This window comes from Blennius ocellaris, assembly GCF_963422515.1.
Source record: "Blennius ocellaris genome assembly, chromosome: 8".
Taxonomy (NCBI): Eukaryota; Metazoa; Chordata; class Actinopteri; order Blenniiformes; family Blenniidae; genus Blennius; species Blennius ocellaris.
This window is the reverse complement of record NC_137657.1, coordinates 10,240,945-10,258,769: the sequence shown is the minus strand read 5'-3', so window position 1 is coordinate 10,258,769 and position 17,825 is coordinate 10,240,945. Positions and strand designations below refer to the sequence as shown.

General features: G+C 41.2%; 1 protein-coding gene across 1 annotated transcript in view; it reads left to right on the top strand.

The window, feature by feature from the left end:
- Nucleotides 1–17,825, top strand: part of alg2 (ALG2 alpha-1,3/1,6-mannosyltransferase) — a 40,082-nt gene that overhangs the window by 13,480 nt on the left and 8,777 nt on the right. The gene's annotated exons all lie outside the window — the stretch shown is intronic.

The window sequence follows — 17,825 nt, the reverse complement described above, 5'->3', positions numbered from 1 at the left end:
AACGTATCACACGTTTATCAACATTTAAAGTGGAGCAGAAGAAATAAAAACATAGTCATACACTCACAACTGCCTTTCTGAGTCCTTTTACAGTACCATGACTGCCCCCTCTGGTCTGTTTCACAGTCTCCCCGACTCACACACACAATTATCCATTTCAACAGATTAATTCATGAAAGAAGGCGTGAAAACAAAGTTCCCAGAATTTTTTCAGAACACGCGTAAGAGCAGCGCGCTGTGCCCAGACGCCCAGTTTTACTTGTGATTATGACGTCCTGGGCTCAGTGTTATGATCAGCTTGAGCCCAGGGGGGAGGAGAGATTCTAAAATTAAGTTTCCTTCAGATCACTGCAAAATCCCATCGTGCACTTCATGTGAGAATATTTAGGATTCCCCCCCCCCCTCTCAGTAATTTTAATTTTTGTGCCTCAATAAGCTGGTTTCATATCCAATCTTTTGTAATGTCCCTACCCGGGGCTCGCAGTAAACCGCTGCTCTTCATTGATACATTCTGGTTCCTGGCTCCTGGTTGTGTGTGTGTGTGTGTGTGTGTGTGTGTGTGTGTGTGTGTGTGTGTGTGTGTGTGTGTGTGTGTGTGTGTGTGTGTGTGTGTGTGTGTGTGTGTGTGTGGTTGTCAGAGGAAACAAACAAGGTTTATATAAAACTGTGTAGATGAAAAAGCAGATTACAGTAGCCTAAAGGATCTATTTTATCTGTGTGATTAGTGTAATGATAACCAGAACTGTAACAACTTTCAAAACTGTAAAGTTAAACAGAAAAATCTGTGTTTTTGCTGCAACATACCATTAACTGTTGGCTCAGCTTGACCTCACAGTGATTTCAGTTTATAGACAATAAATATTTTAGAAGTGGAGCGAGGGGGTTTAATGGTTTGCATTCACGAGGAATGGTTTCATTCACAGTCAAAGTGGAAGTGTTAAACTGCAGGCTGAACTGAGAGCAATTCCTCAAAGCGGAAAGACCAAAAATTCACGACCCATTTTCTGATTTTCGGTCATTTGTTTGATTTTTAACTTTGTTATGGATTTCTCACTTTTAAAAATCGAGCTGATTGTACAGATTGGAGGGCCCAAACAGTGTTTAAACAGTGTGTCTATTGTCTGCATTATGTCATGCTTACTCCACTCTTTCACATTAAGGACTGTAAATATGAGCTGCTTCATACACAGGTGATGAGCTTTGTAGTAAGACAAAACAAATGAGCTCGATTAGTGTTGAAATTATATCGTCCGGGAGGTTCAGTCCATACATACAATTCTTTTTTTCACTTGTAGTAGTGAGTCATAATCTCAGTAGTGATAAAAAATAAAAGTGACTGTGTTACCTGGAATCATGTATTTACCTTGTAACTGGCAGACGTAGTGGTAATATAGAAACATTTTGATTCAGAGGTCGCAAGTTGCTCACTTATCAATCTGAAACAAAAGCCAGGACACCATTTTCAGAGAGCTTAAGCAGACTAACCATCAAAGAGGAACAGAAATCTACTGAATTTCTAAATTCAGCAAAGCCCCTCACTGTACAGTGTGTGTAGAATCCCTTCCTGTATTGAACCCTCGACCACAGAAGCTGAAACGAACAACCATCTCTGCAGCGCTTCTCCGGGGTCGGTCCTCCTTTCTGAAGAGGAATCTTGAAGTTTTGTCACTTCTGAAAGAGAGAAAACAATATGATGCTCGAGGCAATGACAGCCTTCTGTTCGACAAGTACAGGGCCGATTTGTGGAAAACAATTATGAATACATAGTGAATCACTGCATAAAACACAGTGATTATACCTTACTTGGACATCACATCCCCTGTTTGATCCACACTGAACGCGGTCAGAGATTGGACCTCATGTTCTCCTGGTTAGTCGCCGATCTGTCCCGGCTTTTCTTTACTGGGCTAAAATGATTCACTGTCTGCTTTTGTGTCTCTTTTCTATCTTTGATTATCCATATGTATGGCAGAAAATGCAGCTTTTCTGAAACGCCGCTACGGATCCTTCCGCACCACGGCTGTAGAAAGCCGTTCTTCTGCACATGCTCAGCAGATGGACGTACCAACAGCCCGTGGCCTGGCATGTTAATGACATGGTTTTCTATGGTTCTGCCGTTTCTGTGTTAACGGACATTGTTTCCGTGTAAACAGACATGTTTTGAAAACGCAAAAACAAAGCAGTTTTCACTTGAAACGTTGCCACGTATACAAGGCCTAAATTGCGTGTGTGTTTGTCCCGTGGTGGACTGGTGATCTGCCTCACGCTTTGAGGTATAACACTCTTTTCTGATTTACTTTCTGTAAGGCTTTGATGTGTTTGCTAAATTTCTCCACCGACTCATCACACTCATTGATTTCACGTTAAAAAAAACACAAACAAATGAACCGATAAGATTTCCAACAGATTTCTTTTGTGTAAACAGGCTACAGCACGCAAATATTTGAATACATGAGTTTGCACATGTCATGGTTTGATTTTTAGTGGATCACCTGCGAAATGAAAGCTCAATATATTTGGGTGCAATCCAGAACTCTTAATGCAGGATCTCGGGGTATCGGGTCCTTTAATTATAGCAGGTGCAAAGCAGAAGGGCCACATGCAGATTAGAGGTAAAACAACTGGGCTGCTTTGAAAGACACAGTTTCTGACATTTCCTGTTTTTGGTTCAACATGGTCAGACTTACAACAAAACATATTTAGCTTAGCAGAATAGCAAAGACCAATAGGTTGGTCTGCTTCATAGAAACTAGTAAAGACTTTTATTTTTAATCTCATGTGTGCTTTAGTTTCTACTGCATTTACATAAGCATTTGGAAGTGGAATCCACACTCTCACATTTATACTGCCGACTGACAGGAAGAAAATAAGAACAGCCAGTAGGGCTCACATGTCTATTGGAGTTTTGTATCATTAGTTTGGTTTCAAGCAGCTTGTAAAATAAACTATTTGAAAAGATAGAGGGCATTTGGCTTCATCTCTAAATATGATGATGCTTGTTGAACCTTGTGTTCCCATGCTGAAACACTCATTCGCCCTCTTTTTTCTTTATCATGTGTATTTTATTTTCAATATATTGTTTGAATATATCTCCTGCAAACACGTGTTTTTCCAAGTACGTGGATTTCTACATATAATCACCCATCATGCATCTGAATCTCTGTAGTGAAAAACTGTTTGTATGCATCCTGCCACATTTGAATAGTGACATATACGTAAGTGAAATATATCCTGCTCATGTTGTCTAACAATCCCTGGACAGAATTGTTTTCCTCTTCGTACCAAACACCAGGTAGTGTCTTTCAAACTATTGTGGACAAGGCAGGGTTGAGATAGAAGCAATAGACACATCATTTTGTTCCCTAACCATCCCAAAATGTTGATCTTTTCATGTTTTTTGTGTTTTTTTCTTTTTTTAGCTGATTAAAACTTAAATCAAAACTTGTCGTCCCCGAGTGTAACTGAGAGTAAATTTCTGTGACCTGTGTTTCTCCGTCTCTTTCCCTGTGGGGCATGACAGTGAGGTGTGTTGACGATCGGGGGTTGTCAAGCCATAATACTGGTATGCACTGTTGTGTATTATGGCTGTATGTGTGGGGGAGCCGTAGCGAGGCCGCTCTGAACCCTGAACTGGCGCTGTTTGTTGGGCCTGCCGCCGCTCGGCGGAGTCCAAGAGGCCCCGGCGTTCAGCGGTCCACACAGCCTGCTGCTCTGCTGTGAGTTAGGGTGTATGTTTACTCAACAGGGTGTTAACGTCAGTCAAGGAAATCAATGTTTACCCTCGCACGTGTCAGGAGAGGAGCATGTGAGTGTGTCTACACCATTTTGCTTTGCCATCATCTCCACACTGTCGCCAAACACAGAGACACACACAGAATAATGTGTCCTGACTCAGCCTTTATTGAGCGAGTGTGTGAGTGAAGATACCTGCCAGCTGGCCGGTACACCAGTAGCACAGTTTGATGGTAGTTTTCCATGTGTGTGTTGGAGGGCAGAAGGGGTGTACAGTTGCTCAGTTGCTTTGGCTTTCCATTGTAATATCTATGGTGGGCGGTGTGAGCGCGTCACCACTGTTTCCTGTGCGCAACTCTACACACACACACACACACACACACACACACACACACACACACACACACACACACACACACACACACACACACACACACACACACACACACACACACACGGAGACGAGCGTTGATGCACGCACAGGATGATTTTAGTGACTACGCACAACAATGTGGTACACAGAAGGAGAATAGCATCACAATGCATCCACTAATAACATGCTGCAGGCAGGCAGGCTCGTCCCCGATCCCTGTCTCCCCTGGGGGGGAGGGAGGGAGGTTTGTGGCCACTTTCTCAGCTCTCCCTCGGGGCGTGTGTTCCAGCTGCTGCGGCTATACACGGTCCCAAACCTCAGCCCGAGTCCACTGACCAGAGGCTGCAGGCTGTGTGCTGACATCACCGTCCGGTCGTCCACGCACAGGAAGCGCAGAGCGGCACATACGCACTCCAGCAGGGACGTCAAAGGCCCAGACGAGTGACACGGAGGCACACTGGTGTCTCGCTGCTGAAGTTGTAATTCTCAGGATAAAGCAGTTGCTATGAAACACTGATATGTTTGGCTCGAGCTGATACATAACCTCTACAAACACACGTTTTAAGTACAAGATACAAGAAAACATTATGAATAGGAGTGGATACAATATATGAAAATGTTGTGCTTTTTTAATGCATTAATTTTATAATAAGGCATCGATCCATTTCATTGTTTGTCCACAATATTGTATTTCGAAACTTAGAGAACCTATCACAGCTGATATTGGACGAGTGGTTTCACCCTGAGCAGGCTCCAGTTCATCACAGGGATTAAGGTGGAGCTATAGGGAATTGTGCACATGGAAAAAAGCGCATGCACGCTTAGGGAAACTATGCAAACTACACACAGCAATGCCCCCAAGCAACCTGGTATTTATTATCACTTTGAGACGAGAGTGCTAGCTACTTCACCACCATGAGGCCGGTGATCTTTTTCCGTGAAAATATGCATAAATGCAAATATATGATTGTTCCTGAAAAAAAAAAAAAAACAGATGCAAGTCGCCTTTCCTGACATTTTCCTACTGTGAGAACAAGTCACAGTAGGAAAATGTTTCATGATCCGAGTGTGTATTAGATCCTCTGTGTGTAGTGTTTCTGTTGTCGCTCCGTAAAAACCTACATTTTTAATGGGCCGGTGAGGCGTGGAGCAGCAGCAGGCACCGGCCATACCTGCATGTCAGTCAGACGACCAGCATGCGACATTTTCCACATGGAAGAATACAACTACGTATGTTTATGTGTTCGTGTTGGAGGAAGTGTTGCATGATGAGCGCGAGGAGGATTTGTACAAAGAATCTTCAGGTCTGACTGATTCGCACTTGAGTAACTGTTTTCCGGAGTTGTTCATAAAAGATATCTTTTGAAGGTCTGGTTCCCAAGGAAGGAGTAGTTGGGATACCTGTGGTCCGTCTGTGTTTTATCAGCAAACATTAGGGCTGTGATTGGATTTAAAATATTCTGTTTCAGACATTTGTTCATTTCTGATTTTAAAGTTTTTGATGCTTTAGATAAAACCGGTGTTATGCCATGTAATATAAACTCCACTATCCCCCAAACAGCCAGTTTGCTTCTGAGCAACTCAACACTAAATCTCAGCTCCTCGGGTCACATGACAATTTCAGTTTATACGCAATTTGGGTTGATCATCTAAAAATAATACAACGCGAACAGATGCGGGACGTCCATTATCGTTTCCATATACTGCTCCCTCCTGTCAAATTGTGTGATGTGTCTCTTTCTTTTATTTTTTTAAGTAAAGTGCTGTGAGATCATCATGTTGTTATGCATAAATACACAGAATTGAAGTTGAAGTTGAAAAAAGAAGAAGACCACATGCAGGTAGACTTCTTTGTGCCCACTGCATGCGGAATAATGAGTTATGACCCTAAGAGTTATGGGACAATGTGAGTTTCTACATCCTTTCTGACTGTTGGATGTTTGACACTCATCCCCGCCTGCAAACCTTTATTCTATCACCTTGTTTTTCCTCATTTATTCCTCGGGCTCGTTTCTGTCTTCCTCCCATCATTTGGCCCCTGGCTTTACAACACTGTCAGTTGGGGTGTCAGAGGCCCTGGTGTCTGCCTCCCTGTCGCTCACTGACTGTCATCCCTTGAGGTAAACACTCTCAGTTTTCATGTTCACAAGCATCTCGGCTCAAAACTCAGCAGAAAAGAGTACGGCGGAGGGAAAACAATTTTTTGAGAACTATCGAATGGGCGCAATGGGGGGAAAGAGGAAGAGCTGGGGGGAGGGACGGCTCTCCTATCAGGCCTGGTTGATTCTTAACATCGACCTCATGAATAATAGACATCCAGCGGCTATGTGATGATATTAGATTTGACATCCAGCGACAACATGGATTCACCGCTCCTCCAAACTATGCACAAGTACACACTTTTTCCCCCACATGTGCACATTCAAATGCACCTTAGTAAAATACGTGTCTAATCTCCTCTAAACTCGTCTACAAGAGCATTTAGATTAAAGTATCTGAAAGGTCAAAGTGAAATTCCTTAAGTTTTTTTTCCTCTCTCTCTTTTTGGCCACAAATCTCAGCTTCACAACTAAATCATCAATATGTAAGAGCCTCATCAAAGAAACAGGAGTTGCCTGCTAAACAAGACAAGCTCCTGTGTTTTCTTGTATTTCTCAGCTTCTTAATAATACATAGTGAAACAGCTAAAGTCCAGTGCTCGCGCGCACACACACACACACACACACACACACACACACACACACACACACACACACACACACACACACACACACACACACACACACACACACACACACACACACACACACACACACACACACACACACACACACACACACACACACACACACATATGCTTCCACTGTCATGTTTACTCGTGTCTGTCCCCGCTCATTAGTCATTCACCGTGACAAATCTATGTGAGAAGAATCTGCAAGTCTGCATTTTTTCTCTCCCCCAGCAGGTTATTTTACTACCCGTTTTCTTTTTTCTTTTCTTTTTTTTTTTCCATCCATTTATTCATGTTAGCAACTGGTGATCACCAGAGGCAAACAGAAAGCCCAGAGCAAGTGACGTGAAAGACAACAGGAGGAAAGAGAACCTTGAGGCAGACAGTGAGCACATGTATTTACGCCAATATTTTTCAGCACATTTTTTAAGGTGCTCTAGTAGTTTTGGTTTTGATGTTTTGGTGAAGCCTCTGAACTTTTAGGATCACGCTCCAGAACAACATCCAGTCCACATGTCATGCTTAACGAGAGCTTTCACACATTTTTTATTTTTTTATTTTTTTGCTCTTTGCACCCTTTAGACTCTTTGGCTTCTCAATTATGACGAGTTGAATTGATGTTTTCTCAAAAATTCTTCTTTTTTCCCCCCCACATGCAGTGGATGGGTTGGACAGGGACACACTAGATCAGGGTTGGCCAACCAGTCAGAGATGTCTCTGTACTTGAGTCTTTGCTTACTTGCCAATATATGCTCGAACTGGCCCTACCTGCCAACTGTAGCGTAGCGACAGCTGTGGAGTGTGTTAATGCTGTCAGAGAAGTATGTTGCTGTCATGGTGCTGTGCGCTGAGTGAGGCATTTAAGTACGACTTAAGAAAATTCAAACTCTGAGGTTCACCTGAGAACTATTTATAATTGGAGGAGCAGCACTCCGATGATTTCAGTTGATGGATCAAAGAGCCGCACACTGACAAGGCAAAGAGCTGCCACCCTTGTTATTAATCCACCTTGTTTACCACTTTATCCAGCTCATGGTGGATTCTAGCAAACAGAATGGTGATATATGTTTTGGGACATTTGAAGGTAAACCAGAGAAAACCCGGAGAAGATGTAAACTCCGCAGAGAAAGATCCTCGTCCTAAACTCCAGATTGAGATATTCTTGCTGTGAGGTAGAAGTGTGTTTTCACAGAAGCGCCTGAGCTCCTGCTCGAATCAAGAAGTTGTGTATTTTTGAGACTTTGAAGACAACCTGGTGCCCAAAGACACAAAATGATCCACTGCTGCCCATTTGTTTTCCTATTCAAGCATCTCATTAAAGTGCAACTGTTAGATTCTTATCCTTGTGTTAACTCAATACATTATTTACAATTCCAAACAAGTGGAACCATGTCATACTGTGACGTACAAACTTTTGTCACTTAAGTATTTTTAGCCTAAACATGTACATATGTTTCATTATTATGTCAATTGAATTTTAAATCAGAACTTCTTCCTTTCTGATTTTAGAGTTTTGTATTGTTGCGCTCTGACATGAGGGATCAGTGATGAATACTTCAACCATCAAAGGGTTGGACAAAGGAGCGGAAAAGAGCTTTGTGCAGAGAGCGAAAGATAGAAGAAAGCTGCTATCAGTGTTATTCATGGCAAAACCCTCCCAACTACTGAGAACTGCAACAGGAGGACTGAGCTGTTATTATAGTATTATCCTCTGTATGGCCCGAGGCTCTGACGTGTCGATGCTCAAATGTCTGCAGGTCCCCCCTTATCCTGATTTACAAGTGAATATTATGAGGGAACTCCTCGCTCAGACCTACAGAGTACAAAAGTATATCACATCACAATGACAGGTATACAGTATGGAATTTGTTTATTGAGTTAAAAAAAAAAAAGCATACTGTACAAATATGCAAATTTTTGCACCTTGAGCACAAAGAGAGAGTCTTGCGTAATTTAAAGAGTGTAAGTGAGGGCAGTGTGTCTGCGCTGCAGCTGCTGTGTCACACCGAGACTGTTGCAATGCTAGAGTTGTGCTGACATCTTCTGTAAAGAGGATTTATGATGAAAACAGGAAAGTAAAAGCAGTTGATCAAACATTTCTCAAAGCAAAAATGCAAGAAAAATGTAAAAAAAAATAAGAATAATTTTCACAGCAGTGGATTACACTTGATTGGTCATGGCTCGACAGCATATCAGAAATCACACACGCACATCAGTGTGCACCTGTCAGCACTCCTATTCCATAAAAACCAAAATTCCTTAATGCAACATCACTGACTGCTGTCACATGCATACAGCATAACATGTGTATCAACCAGGCCTGACAGATCTGTTCACAAATAATTCTTATTATCATGTGTAATAGAACATTTGCAATCATGTGGGTGTATCACTGGGTGTAAACAAAAGTCTTTCTGATAGATAATTTATACATGGCAACCGTCCAGAGAGGAAAACTGCAGTTTTATACACTTAGTGTCTAAGGAGTTAAGGAGTGTCTAATAACAATAACTGTTCCAGCAACTCTTGGTGACCAAACCAGATTTATCATCTGGGTCATCAGGTTCACTCTCACTGCTCTTCGAGCTCTGGGTGAACAGGCCGGAGGCCAGTTGCCCTTGTGCCTATAGCTCAGGGGCCATTTCCTTTTTTTGTTCATTTTTTTTCAATTATCTTTTTATTGGAACTTTTTACAAACATATAGATCCCAATATGAAATTAAAATTCAAGTAGTAATATAAATACTCATAAAAGTCGCAGATTGACAAAAGGTTTCCAAATCTTAGTGAAGATATCCCTTTTTTTTGTTTTTTAAAAATAAACGTCCATTGTTCCAACCTTAGAGTTTCAGTCAGAATTTGTGTAAACAGGTTGAATATTGGGGGTCTTTGCTGGTTCCGGGTGAGCAGGAAGCATTTCTTTTTTACGTAAGATATAATGTTAATCCTTTTCGTGCATGTTGGAAAAGCACAATTTCTGGTCTAAAAACATTGATTTCTTTGGGACAGCAAAACAGGTTTGACTTTAAGAATAAAAACTTTAATGTGTACCATGGTTTTGCTTTGTGTACTAAAGTTGCAAGTTTGTGTTGTATTAATGAAATTAAAGATGAGTTTATCTCTACAATTGAATCTATGTCATCAGTGGTGAGAGGAAATGCATTTAATTAACAAAAAAAAATACAACATAATCTATGTTATCTTATTGAGGGCTGACGTCAGCTTTCAACTTTAATCACCGATATTAATAAGTGCAGGATGGAGGTGACACATGTTGCAGTTCATCAAATATTTGAGTGTCACATTTATTGTGAAGCAAATCCAAAACAGGTTTTTACATGTAATTTTGTCAACGCTTCAAACAGACACTTCAGTTAAGTTGAAGGTGTGTTGCGCCATCGCCTCAGGTTGTAGTGAAACATTAAGAGTTGGAATACACAGTATTAGAATATCAGACACATCTCCATATTTGCTAATTGTATAAATAGGAAAACCATCATCATAACAATTGAACGTGCTTGTAATTTTTGCGTTTACAACTTGTTTCCACTGTCCAACAGCAGCCCACCCCCAGCCGAACAAATGAGTCATGACAGGTTTAAATAAAGAGGAAACAGATAGATTGTACTTTAGAAGAACATTTATGTGAATGGTGAGCCGAGATAGATGATGGGAAATCATTCATAATTTAAAGCAGCAGTCAGCGGCGACTGACGTTATTCATTACTTTATATGAACGTGTCATGTTTAATGCTTGTCCAGGAATTGTGAGAGTGATGGGTGCTCCCAGTCTATGTGACGGCCTCCTTCATTCATCAGCACCGCAACTCTGCTGTACATCACGATGTGGAAAGTATACAAAAATCACAAACCATAAAATGAAAAGCTCACGACACCCACGAGCCTGGTAGCGCGGTTTGAGCAGGGGAAGAGTGAAAGAGACGCCGGTGAAGTCATTGCTGTCATTAATAAATGAAGCGTGACAAATTGTAAGAAGCCTCACCTCATCCATGCATCTGCAGTATGCACTTGAATACTTTGAAGTTGAGCCAACATGAGAATGTGAACTCTTTTATGTTTTTGTGATATTAGTTCAGATGAGCAATAATTGACTCAGTAAAGGCAGAAAACCTGGCTGGCAGTTGACAAATAAACTCAAAATTTGTGTCTCTTAGCACTCTAATGAGGACATTATGAGTATTGTATAAGATGCAGGTGATTTCTGACGTGTCCACACCCTACGCCGCCTCCTCGGCCTCACCTCTTTCCTCCTGCCCTCCCCACCTCTCTGCGGCTGCCCTGGATTGCTGCACAAGGAGTGGAAAATACAGTTGGCTAAAAATACATTGCACATAAACAACACGCATACAAATACACCCTTGCACGCCAAGTGTCTTTAATATTAGAAAGCACAAGGCTGTCACCGGAGATGCCCCCCCCCCCCCCCCCCCCCCCCCGCTAAATTAGTCCAGCTTTGGCTGCTGTGTCCCCGCAGGTCCAGTCTGATCCGCTCTGCTGCCGGCTATCAGTGTGTGGGGGGGGCACATGTTTGTGACATCACAGCGCAGTTGCCTCTGCATGCCAGCGGCAGTCACAAGGGGCATCACCAGGCCTGACGTAGCCTCGCCATCCAGGGGGGGGGGCATGTGTGTGAGAAGGGGTCACAGGGACCACTGTGGCCTTTGTGCCGGGATTGTCCTCATCTTCTACTCACACACATCCACTATGGCGCCGACTCTCAGATGCATTCACGCTTCACATTGACAGCTTTGCACATAAAGTATTTTACCTGTTCTTCACTTGGGGTTTTTTTTTTTGTGGTTTTTTTTTGTGCATCGACGCTAATCCTTGCCGCACTGTCGTCTCATCAAACAGAGGTTTGTTTGGTTTCCTCTCCTGCACCTTCAAGTGTTTTCTCTCTCCTCTGTGTTTAAATGAGCCTCCACATTGTTCCATCCGGTTACATCTGTTGCAACAGCCCGACAACATACCATTTGTTTCCCTTTAACATTATTTGTCTCCACGCGTTTCCATCTTCCTATAGTTATACATCTCTCTCGTTTATTCTATAAATAATTCATTTTAACTCCTCTCTTACTCATTTTCTTTCTTTCGTACTTCCGGCTTTGATGGTTTAGTGACTTTTACGCTACAGATTCTCATAAAAAAAACTTCTGTCATAATTTTTAGAAAGCATTGCCGAATAATTTCCTTTTGTTTTTCCCCTCACAATTTTCCTATGCTGTCTCCCCTGCAATATCTATTCCAGACGTTTCTTGTTAGACTGTATTAACAATTAGCACATTTGAAAACACTGGCTCATAAACACGTATTAAACAAGTATAATTTTATATTGCCAATCTTGACACAATTATATTGACAATTTGATTGGTGGTTTTGTTTTCTGATATACTGCTACTACTAATCGCACCACCTTATATCGGTAGTGATAATGGGAATGTTTATAATTGAATATATCACTCTTTCACACCAGTAACAGTGGGAGTCTGTGATAGATGCTTTCGAGATTAGACAGTGATTTTAAACAGCTGTTTGCCTACTTGGTTTTTTTATATCTTCAATAACTGTGATATGAAGTTCTCGCACGTGGATTATCACCCCGAGAAAAACATGGCAACAATTTGTACATTGCGCTCATGAAACACTCTCTGGTGTTTTCCTGGTGTCATTTAAACATTTAAACATATTAAACAATAAGTCATTTTGTCTGATGATGGTGTTTTCTTAGTCTTTTCTTGTTGGTTTCATTCTTTGTTTAAACAAAACAGCACTTATCACTGTGCTCCTCATGGGTTCATATTTCAATGAGTAATTTACGCTGGGTTGATAAAAGTAGCTGAAATGGTTGTTAATGGGACAGATAACAGCGAGGGTGTGCACGCGCTGTTTTCTCCTTCACCGTCACGTGACTTGTGACAGTGTTGTGTCGCGTACAGCTGAGGTCGCGCAATGCTTTAAATAGTGTTGTCGATTTTAGGTACGTGCCAGACACGATACAAATATACCACCTGCAATCTATTAAAACAAACAGTTTCAAACCAGCGTGGAAATATTCAGAGATTTTAGTCGTTAATATTTCTTCACACTTCATGCGCTGAGGACAAGAAGAGCACGTGTCACTTGGAGGATTAGTTTCTGTGAGAGATGGGCTACTGATGGGTGCAGAGTCCGTTTTGGCCCTGACGTGGCGTCTCTCATTTCTGTTTGAAGGAGGATCTAAGTCCAAAAAAATCAGGGAGTGCCAAGCTGGCACGAACAGACACACACACACACACACACACACACACACACACACACACACACACACACACACACACACACACACACACACACATTCACAACCCCCCCTCTCAGCTCAGACCCTCCTGTCCCACAAACAGTACATACGGCAGTGACCGTGTGACCTGGATGGTAAAATATGATGCCAGATTACTTTACAGTGAACAAGTTCTCGCCTCTCAGCAGATCACACGGCGCTACTGATTGCTGGCCATTAACAGAGCTCTGCACCACACAAATGAGTAATAACTGGCAAATCTCTGGTCACTGAAGCTGGGCATTTGTCATTTCTTCTGTACAATTAAATCATAATTGTTTAAGTGTTGCCCAGAGTAAAGGAGATAAAAGGCGACGAGAGGAAACAGCTTAATAAAAGATAGATGGTTGGAGTAAAATTCACAATAACAATGTACTTTCCACAGATTAGCGATGTATAACTCCCAAAATGATCAATAAAAATGTTACAATTATTCAAGGTATTAATCTACGTCTGTATTTAATAGATCATCATAGGGAGATCATAATAAGATGATGCTGTCTCGTACAATTATTATTGTATTATTATAAGAAAAAGCACTGAATACACTTGAACCTACAGTAATTTCTTGTATATCACATAACCAATCCATCTTTTATACCAACTTCATCACAGTTAAAGTTAAAGTCCATTCTGGGTTCACTCTAAAAACCCGGGTCCACCCTGGACTGACTACAGGTCCATCACACAGCGAGAGAGACAGACAATGAAACACAAATCAGAGACACCAGATCACCTCAAAAGATTGTCTTTGGATTATGAGGAAGCTGTAGGACCAATACAAGAAGAAGACGCAAACTCCTCGCAACTTCTCAGCACTAACCACTGTCCCACCATGATACTTCATTCAGTGTTTAATTCAGGAGGTTATTTTAGTGACAGAGTAACTTTGCAGCCATTTCACAGGGCAGAGCCTGCCAACGGTGTCCCGACATCACCTCCAGCAGCAGCCTCGCATTTTTTGGGACATCCCCCAGGACCCACTTGGCCAGTGTGTGTAGATCGATTCCACCCGCCTGGCCATCCATCGCGTGCTTTATCAACCATGTGATCTGTTAAAAAAAAATGAAAGAAAAGGAATACACACTCATCTGGAGACAATGATTCTGCCCGGCCTTTGAAAGTGAAGAGGAGTTTCTCGTCCTGATATCACGAAAGCTGTGTTTATCATGCACGTCTTTACAATCTCTGGGCATAAACATGTGTGTACACATGATGGATGGATAAGTGACAGAGTGACAAAACCACAGAGAGCTTGACTTTAACAGTTTCTGTTACCTGCCTGCTCAACCACACTGCAGCATTTTCTTGCAAAACACAGAAAAAAAAAAAGAAAAGATATGTGACCTATTTACATGTCTCTTCCAGTGTGTATGTGTACTTTCACCTCTCTCTATGCGAGGGACAATCCCTTTAAAAAGCCTGTGGTTTCTTTCACAGGAAATGGGTTTCTGATGAAAAAGAAACACAAAAAGGAAGTGCTTTAAAGACAGCTCCTTCTCTGTTTTCACTCTGACACTCTTTTTCATTTCCAATACTTCCAATCGTCGACATGGTTAAGTTAATATCGGAGGTTATGTGGTTTGCGTGTAATTTAAAGTCTTCTCGATAAAGTCGGTGCTGCTGATGCAAGGTTACTATATCATTGATGCAGTTGTGCAAATTAATTAATAATTCAGGACAATAATTCAGTGTATTCAATACAAATATATATCTAAATATGCTGTTTTTTTTAGATTTTAAACAATGCAATGTCTTAGAGTATTTAAAAGTACAATACAGAATACCGTTAATCAAATAACTAAAAATTTGTGTTAAAAGTTAACCAGCGAGCAGCAGGATGGTCAGTCTTGTAATACCAATTTGTGCCACGAGAAGGCGCAGTGAGTGAACCAACCATGCCTCTTGCCATGTAGGTCAAGAATAGAAGAAGTAAAAATAAACTACCTTTGAAGCTTTTAGCTACAATTACCAGCAAACTACTAAAACGTTAACCTCGGCAGACTCACTGCTGCCACCTACTGCCTAAACGTGGCTTTACTTAAATTTCCACTGTACATTATTGCTAAATTAATACCTCTTCAAATGCAGCCTCCACTTTCCAGCATGAATGAGACCTTGCACAGTGGCCCCGAAAAAATGAGGTTGGATTCTCTGTTTAAGCTTGGATGTTGTAACTTTGTAGTTTCATTTTAGAAATGTTTCATTCATACCAACACGCACATTTAAAGCTTGCACCCTGTTATTAAATGTGTGAATGAAAATGAACCTTCACCTTCTCAGAAAAGTGTTTGAGAAAATGACAATAATTAGATGAAGTAGAATGAGCACAGATCAAGGTGCAAAAGTTATACCACATGTGTAGACTTGTAACAGTCATTTCCTTAGTTTTGTATATTATCATTTTGGTCAATTATCTTACCTCAACCACCCCTTTATATGAACTAATGCGTGCCTCAAAAAGTGTTAGAAAACATTGTTTTACTATATCTTCTAGGCCACAAGTCCAGAGTGTGTAAATATAGGACAGAAATAAAAACTATTATAGTTCAACTGCTTACTTATGGGGTCAGTTTTCTCATTGTTGCAATGGGAAAGTTACCAAATGAAATAATGATTTCCGTCATTTTCATCCCTGGATGAAAGAGTGAGCTGACTTGTGTGGACATTGTCAGGAGGAGTTTGAGAGTACAGGTTGCAGCAGTGTGAAGCGCTGCAGAGCTCCATGAGCTGCCGGAGTCTGACTTTGACTCCTAAACACTGAGGGACGGCTTCACCCGGCCTCCTTCATATTTAATTGTTATGTTGAATTATTCTGGCTCACTGCCGTGTTGTGCCACCGTGGATTGGGCCGGGGAGTTTGTGAGTGTATCTCATTGTGTGTGTGTGTGTGTGTGTGTGTGTGTGTGTGTGTGTGTGTGTAAGAGAGGATAGGGAGAGTGATGTGACAGCGGTGTTTGAGTTTGCCACGAATACTGGAGGCCTTTCGGAAAGCAGAGCCATAGCAACAGAATGAATAAATGAACAGGACATGAATGCAACGTTTAACACACAAGCTACAAGCTTTAACACACACACACACACACACACACACACACACACACACACACACACACACACACACACACACACACACACACACACACACACACACACACACACACACACACACACACACACACAGGTTTCATATTCAACAGAGAACCTGGTGGAGGCAGGTTGGGCTCACAATATTACAGTAAACCACATAATACACTCAACATCAGCAAAATTAAAGAGGTTTATTTTCATTCAATGATCTATAATGATTTAAATAATGTTTCTCACCATTTAGATCTTCTTTCCCACTTATCTCAAAGAGACTTTCAGGCAGAGAGGAATCTACTCACATCTCAGAGTTTGATCTGAGTCCAGTTGAGCTCAGTAAAGATTTAACATATTAATGTTTAAAATGTTCAAACCGCCACTCAGTATGTGTCAATTGCATCCCTGGGTGAGGACAGCTCTGTATGTCAGTGACGGCCAGTCTCCTGCGTTCAGAAAACAGTCTGCAGCGCCTCCAGCAGGAGAACACAGAAAGAGCACGCAGGTAGGTACTTTTTAAGCTTTCATTTTTACAAAATTATGCCAGACAGCAGTTTTTCACGACGATTGTAACACAATTTACATTTTTCCTTCATATGATTGAAAAATTATTTTTAATAAACTTTGCTGAAATCTCCTGAAAGCTCTTTTTTCTCCAGATGCAAAAGGAAAGTCAAGAAAGTAGAAGAAAACCTGACAGACACTGATCATTGAGTTCACTTCAATCCAGTGTGATCCAACAGTCTGCGAGAAATTCCCTCACACAACTTGGTTTCTTTTTAGTCTTATTAGTTACTTGAGAAGATCAGGGTAGTGTTTGCTTTTGAGAGGATGCAGTGGTGTTTTGCAGGATTTAATTCTACCTAAATTCACATGTGATTCTTTTTTCAGCCCATTATCATTTAAAAGTGGAGGAGAAAGACGAGTGAAAGAACCGTTACCGTCCATCAGACTTGAAAGCTCAGATATTCTCCCTCACTGGTTTGCTGAACTCAATTCAAGACTCAGAAACATTAAATCATATTGAATCTTTCACATCATTGCCTGATAGTGGTGACTGAAGCCCCCCCTATCACCTTTTTAATAATTTGTATTTAAACAGAAAATAAAAACAATTCTACACTTAAACATTTCTTTTTTTGCTTGCTGCCTCTAATAAAGACAAAAAAAATTTCAAACTTAGGGATTCCTCATCTTGAGGATAATTGTCTCTGAACTTCTGTAAAAGTAGACTGAAATTTGAACTAATCAGTTTTCAGTGTATATATAGTCCGTGTGTGTAGACAAGTGTGAACATATTTGCATTGGCCGCAGTGGTAAAGGAGTATCCTGCGATTCAGTTTGAGTGTTCGCCAAACGCTCAGTCAAATCAAATTCAAGTAGTTGAAACTTGTTTTTGTGAAGTGAACCGTCAATCAAACTGAAACACTTAACATTTCAAATTCTGTTTGTTCAGCCTAAAAGCCCCAAAACAGGCCGCAATGTTTGGTCACACAAACATCAATAAATGCCTTTTGGTAAAACTCTACCTCTTTCAGTAATCTGGTAATGGATACCGAAGGTTAAAAG